We start from the raw sequence: 6,000 nt of genomic DNA, 5'->3' as shown, positions 1-6,000 counted from the left end.
AAACCTAAACTAAGACAGCCTGCTTCTCTAGAACTCCTGGGAGGACTTGACTGTACAGCTCAGAGTAGGAACAGCCACTAGCATGGGCCAGATCCCAGATTAATTCTTCAGCACTGGGGACAAACCAACGACTACAACCAAAAAAAGTTCAATCACCTCTCCTACTCATACCACCAAGTAAATGAACCACTGAAGAAATATTCATTTTGCCTTTTTCTAGATGTGGATTCCACAGCTGCTTCAACAGGTCTCTGAACTGGGAGGCAGCTGATCACACTCTCTTGGTGGCATTGTGAGCTGTGATGGGCGGGCCTCCACTACTCATCTTGACCCTTCTACCATCAGGAAATTCAAGACCAAGAGCATTGGGGGCGGGGGGCAAGGAGGGCTTCAAGGGTGCACGATAATGAGCATCCAGTCCAGTGGTTCTCAACTTTCCTAATGCTGCGACCCTTTCATACAGTTCCTCATGTTGTGGTGGCCCCCAACCATAAAATTATTTCATTGTTACTTCATGACTATGATTTTGCTACTCTTGTGAATCGTAGTGTAAATATCTGATATGCAGGATACCTGATGCGTGACTCTCAGTGGGGTCATGACCCACAGGTTGAGAAACACTGATCAAGTAGGAGGGCAATGTCCCTCTATGTTGCATTACTTGAACCCACACATGGTAAGGAAGGGGAGGCAAGCTGGAAAGAAGTTTGGTTCAGATAGATGCTGCCAAAGAGAATCCCAGACAGAGTTACTCCATGGCCAATATATATTTCATTTATTGTATGAGTTAAGTTTGGGAATAGGAAGGAAATAGAGAATGTATTTTAGTCTAAAGGGGAACAAAGAAAACATTCCAAAATGTGGAGGGGAAAATGCTTATAATCCAGGACAGAAGGCTTCAGTTCCTTGGAGGATAAGATGCGTCTGTGAGTTTAGGTATGGGATTGACCTAAAAATAAAAGAGAGAGAGAGGCAGTTGTACACACTTCCAAACAAATAGAACCCAAGAACAGGATAAATAACTAAGTGGTGAAAATTGTGAGGGATGGAAATGTCGGAAATACAATGAAGAAAAGCAGCGGTATGTGTTCAGAGACAAGTGCAGGGCCGTGCCCAGCCACTGGCTCCACGACTAAAAAGTCTACATAGATGCATAACTTCATTGTAAACTTTACTCTAAGTACACGCTCAGTTACTTTTATTACTTTAATTGGACAAAGATGTTGCGAGCATTACTAGTCTACCGGTTTGTATCTGACACGAATATTGCTTGATATTTTCCTAAACATTGAATAAGAAGAAAAAAACAGACAAATAGGAGAACTTACATGAATATAAGCAAGATGTCTTTATTGAACAAGACAGTGGTACTTTTCATACTCACAAAGTACTATCTCAGTATTCGGGTGCCATTCGCAATGCAACAGCTGCGAAGACACACTTCTAAATTTAATCTGCTGTACTGCCATTTTCCCGTTACTTTCTTAAGAGGAGATAATCAACGATGGTCAACCAGGCCCTGATTGTAGTGTGCTGGCCTCTGTGGTGTATTCACTGTCACTGCGACTAGTTTAAGGCTACCAGCAAGACATCACTTAATGAGGAGCTGGAGGAAACACACAGTAGGGCACCATTGTATCATTGTTCTAATTACTTTTCAATTGCTGTGATAAAACACTGACCAAAAACAACATTGGAGAGGGAGGGTTATTTCCTCTTACACTTCCAGGTGACACTCCATCACGGAGTGAGGCTAAGGAAACTCAAACAGGGATCTGGAGGCAGAAACGGGAGCAGAGATGGTGAAGGAACGCTGCTTACTGGTTTGCTTCTCCTGACCTGCTCAACTACTTCTCTTTTAACTCCAGGCTCATCTGCCTAGGAATGACACCACCCACAGTAGACTAGGCCCTCCAACATCAATGAGCAACTAAGAAAATGCTCCACAGATATGCCTATGGGCCAATCTGACAGAAGCAATTCCTCAACTGAGGTTCCCCCTTCCCAGGTGATTAGTTTTTTATATCAAGTTGATAAAAAAAATAACCAGTACAATAGTTTTTCCACTGTATACATGTAACAGAAATAAATAACCAAGCATGCAGAAAGCAGGTCTTAGTAATGCAACATAGGTAATCTCACAAATGCTACATTCTAGTGTTTACAATTCTGTGACTCTGGTGGGTTTGCTGTTTTACATTCTGCTTGGGTGAAAAGAACCCTTTAGGAGTCTTAATCTTTCAGAGGATTCCAGAAATATGTCAAGGTAGGTGGAAAAAGGAACTTACCATTCTCTTTCTGGCTTAAGAATCTCTCCTCTCCAATCTTTGTTTACCCGGGGCATATACTCCAGGCAACTTTGCAAAAACCTGCCACTGCACCTAATTCCTCACACGTGTGCTGGTGACATCCCAGAAGTAAAGGAATTATAAAATCTAGGTATCTTTCCAATATGGGAAGGAAAGGAGGAATGTAATAAATTAACATATATTTAACTTTCAAAAGTTTTATCCCACCTCAGTCGTTAGTAGAACAGAGAAGGGACTTTGGTTTGAATATTTACAACACAGATAACTTTTCTTTCAGTTGAGAACAAATAGCAGTCTTCAATGCCAGTTTTTCTGATTACTAAAATCCCTGTAAAAACTATAAAACTTGTAACAATGACAAAAAAAATAATCAAAATTATAGAAGAATAGCACTAGGCATGAGACCTTGATAGCAATATTAAAATTATCGCTATTGATCTATACATACACTGCTACATAATACAAAATGGTAACAACACACCAGACCACTTAATGAGTAATCACAGCAATCATGATAGCCATTGTTTTACCAAGGTCTGAAGAATGTTTGCTATGGGATGTTATTCTGTATGCTATGAATATGTGTTGCTCTGACTGGTTGATAAATAAAGTTGTTTGGCCAATGGTGTAAGGTTAGGCGGGACATTCCAACTAGAGAGAGGGGAAGGAGAAAGGCAGAGCTGAGGAGACACTGCTAGCTGCCGCCAGAAGAAGCAAGATGTAAAGTATCGGTAAGCGACAAGCCACATGGCAAAGTATAGATCTATAGAAATGGGTTAATTTAAGAAACAAGAGCTAGACAGTGAGAAATCTGAGCCATTAGATCATATAGTTTGAAAATAATATAAACCTCTATGTGCTTATTTGGGTCTAAGCAGTTGCAGGAGGACCAGGTGGGACACAGGAAAACTTCCAGCTACAAATGTTCATATCTATGAATTTATTACATAAGTATTCATTTACTATATGAGCAAGAAAAAAAGCTAGACAATATGTTGACAACTTCAGTAAAATGAAAGAAGCTTGATCTTCATGACAAAGACACTAAAAGCAGTAAAGACAGATAATAAAAATAATTCAGGATTTACAGTGCAAGAGTGCCTTTTTAAAAGAACCACTCAGAAAAAGGCTTTTAAAAATGCCAACTCTGGAAGGTAAAAATCTGTGGTGCGGAACACAGCAGGAAAACAAAAAAGAGACCACGGTGTAAAAATCATTAAAAGGAGAAAACAAAGAGGACAAAGGTGAGGGGTGTAATCTTAAACTACAGCTATTTCCAGATGTGGGCATGTTAAAGAACCCATCCCCCACCTCTCTCTCTCTCTCTCTCTCTCTCTCTCTCTCTCTCTCTCTCTCTCTCTCACACACACACACACACACACACACACACACACACACACACACCCCTTTTTCTCCCCCTCAGTATACTTAGAGAGAAATTACAACAATGCACTTCAGAAAGAGGTCTGCAGTCCTAATCTCAAGACCTGTGGGTGCCAAGGGCGATTCGGGTGGCTGATCCGTCACCCTTAAAATGAGGACCCCATCTTTGAGGTCGTCCTTGATTCTCTATGGCCTCCACCTAACAACAGGGTTTATTATATGTGGAAGACAGAGAAGAATCATGTCGAAATTGACCATGACCAGCCACTGCTGGCTGTGAGGACACAAGTGAGTCACAAAGAAAAGTGTGTGCCTCAGTGTGAAACCAGAATGACGAACACCTGTCTTGAATCACAGCGAGACTTGTTTTGTTGTTGTTGTTGTTGTTGTTGTTGTTTTGTTTGTTTTTGCTTCTGACATCCAGAGCAGTCAGATGAAAAATTAATGATTTGTTACAGCAGCAAAAGGAAACTAATACACGCTGTGGCCAGTTCTTCAGCACTCACAAAGCGTTTAGTGCCCTACCTTCTGTTCAGCATTCTTAGAAGAGAAACAAACAGAAAAAGGTAATGAACTCTCCTGTGCCTTGGATGCAGGAGTTGTACTGTAGATGTATCTAGTAGAGCTGGGCTCCTCAATGTCAGTTATTCTCTCGATTTTGACCAGTTGTGGCTTTCTGTGGTCCTCTCTGCTGCAGTGAGAAGCTTCTTTGATGGAGGATGAGGCCTCCACTTACCTGGGAGCATAAGGTAAGCATTGAGAATGCAGTTAGGAATCGTGCTGGTAGCTCCAGGTAGTTGGCTAGGTTTCCAGGATCAGGCATGATTTCCCTCCTGCTGTGTGGACTGTAAGTCAATTAGGGAGCCATAATTATCACCAAGATTTGAATGTCACCATTCCCGTCAGGGGTATCTTTTTTTTTTTTTAATATTTATTTAACTTATTTTATGTACATTGGTGTGAAGATGTCAGATCCCCTGGAACAGGGATTACAGACAGTTGTGAGCTGCCATGTGGGTCCTGGGAATTGAACCCGGGTCCTCTGGAAGAGGTCACCTTAACCGCTCAGCCATCTCTCCAGTCCCCTGTCGGGTGTATCATGCAGGGCTGGTCGTCAATGTGGCTCATAGGTCACCAATCACCACCGGTAGGGCTAGGAATTGCTTCCTCCCGTTGACAGCTTGCAAAGCACCTCCTGGTGCCAGGACAGCTGGTCCTCAGCGAGGCTTTCAGGTCAGATCCAGCACTCACCCACAGAGCCAGAGAGCATCTAACAGAAATCCCAGCACCAGGCATGAGAAACCTCTTTTCAAGTTGTTGGTCAGTCAAATCCAAGAGACTTCCAAAACAATATAGGCTATTGCTGTTGCTCTTAGTTTCCACCCAGAGGTTGAAGGTTAAGTCTCTATTGCTTAAGACACCATGTACTTTGGATACAGGACTCACAAATGCATAAACCTTATCTGCACATTTTGACAAATGTAATTCAGTGTCTTATCGTGACAAAAACTATTTCCACTGACCATGTCCCAGTGTGTGTTTGTTTTTATTCTCCACACTAATTTTCCCTCTTCTAGAACATCGTATAATTGGATTCACACAGTGTATCATATTTTGATTTGGGCATGTCTGTTAGACCATTCATGTTGGATCATGTTATTGAATGTATCTGTATAGTACATCTCCACTCACTGTTGAATATTAGTCCACTATTTACACACCAGTTATCCATTTTGTTGTTGTTCATGGACATTTAGTTCCAGTTTAAAGTCATTGTAAATAAAATTTCATGAATATTTTTGTTCACATCTCTTCATGGACCTATGTTCTTGTTTCTCTTACATAAACCCCTAAGAGCAGAACTGCCTGATCAAGAGGAGCCCATGTTTAATCTGGTAGAAACTGTCCATTATTTTTTCTAATGGACCTGTATACATACTAACTTTTGTATATGTTATAAATGTATGCTAGATGTTGCATGTAGTGGGGGAGTATATTTTTCCATGTGGATCTTCATTTATTCCAGAATCATTCAGAAAAAAAATATCCCCTTCTCCATTAAACTGCTTTGGTGTTTTTGTCATGAACCAGTTACTTTTAGCTGTTACCAAAATTATGTGAAATTTATTTTATCTCAGGATTTCCATGGTCTTGACCAGCACAGCATGGTGGCTGGAGCATACAGAGCAGGACACTTCCCTTCTGGTGCACAGGAAGCAGAGTGGAGCCGTGACAGGAAGGGGGCAGGGCAAGGACACAATCGCAGCGATTCTACACGTCCCACCAGGCCCCGCCCTCCACAGCTCCA

Source organism: Peromyscus leucopus, chromosome 12 (assembly GCF_004664715.2).
Source record: "Peromyscus leucopus breed LL Stock chromosome 12, UCI_PerLeu_2.1, whole genome shotgun sequence".
NCBI lineage: Eukaryota > Metazoa > Chordata > Mammalia > Rodentia > Cricetidae > Peromyscus > Peromyscus leucopus.
Note: the sequence above shows the minus strand (reverse complement) of the source record.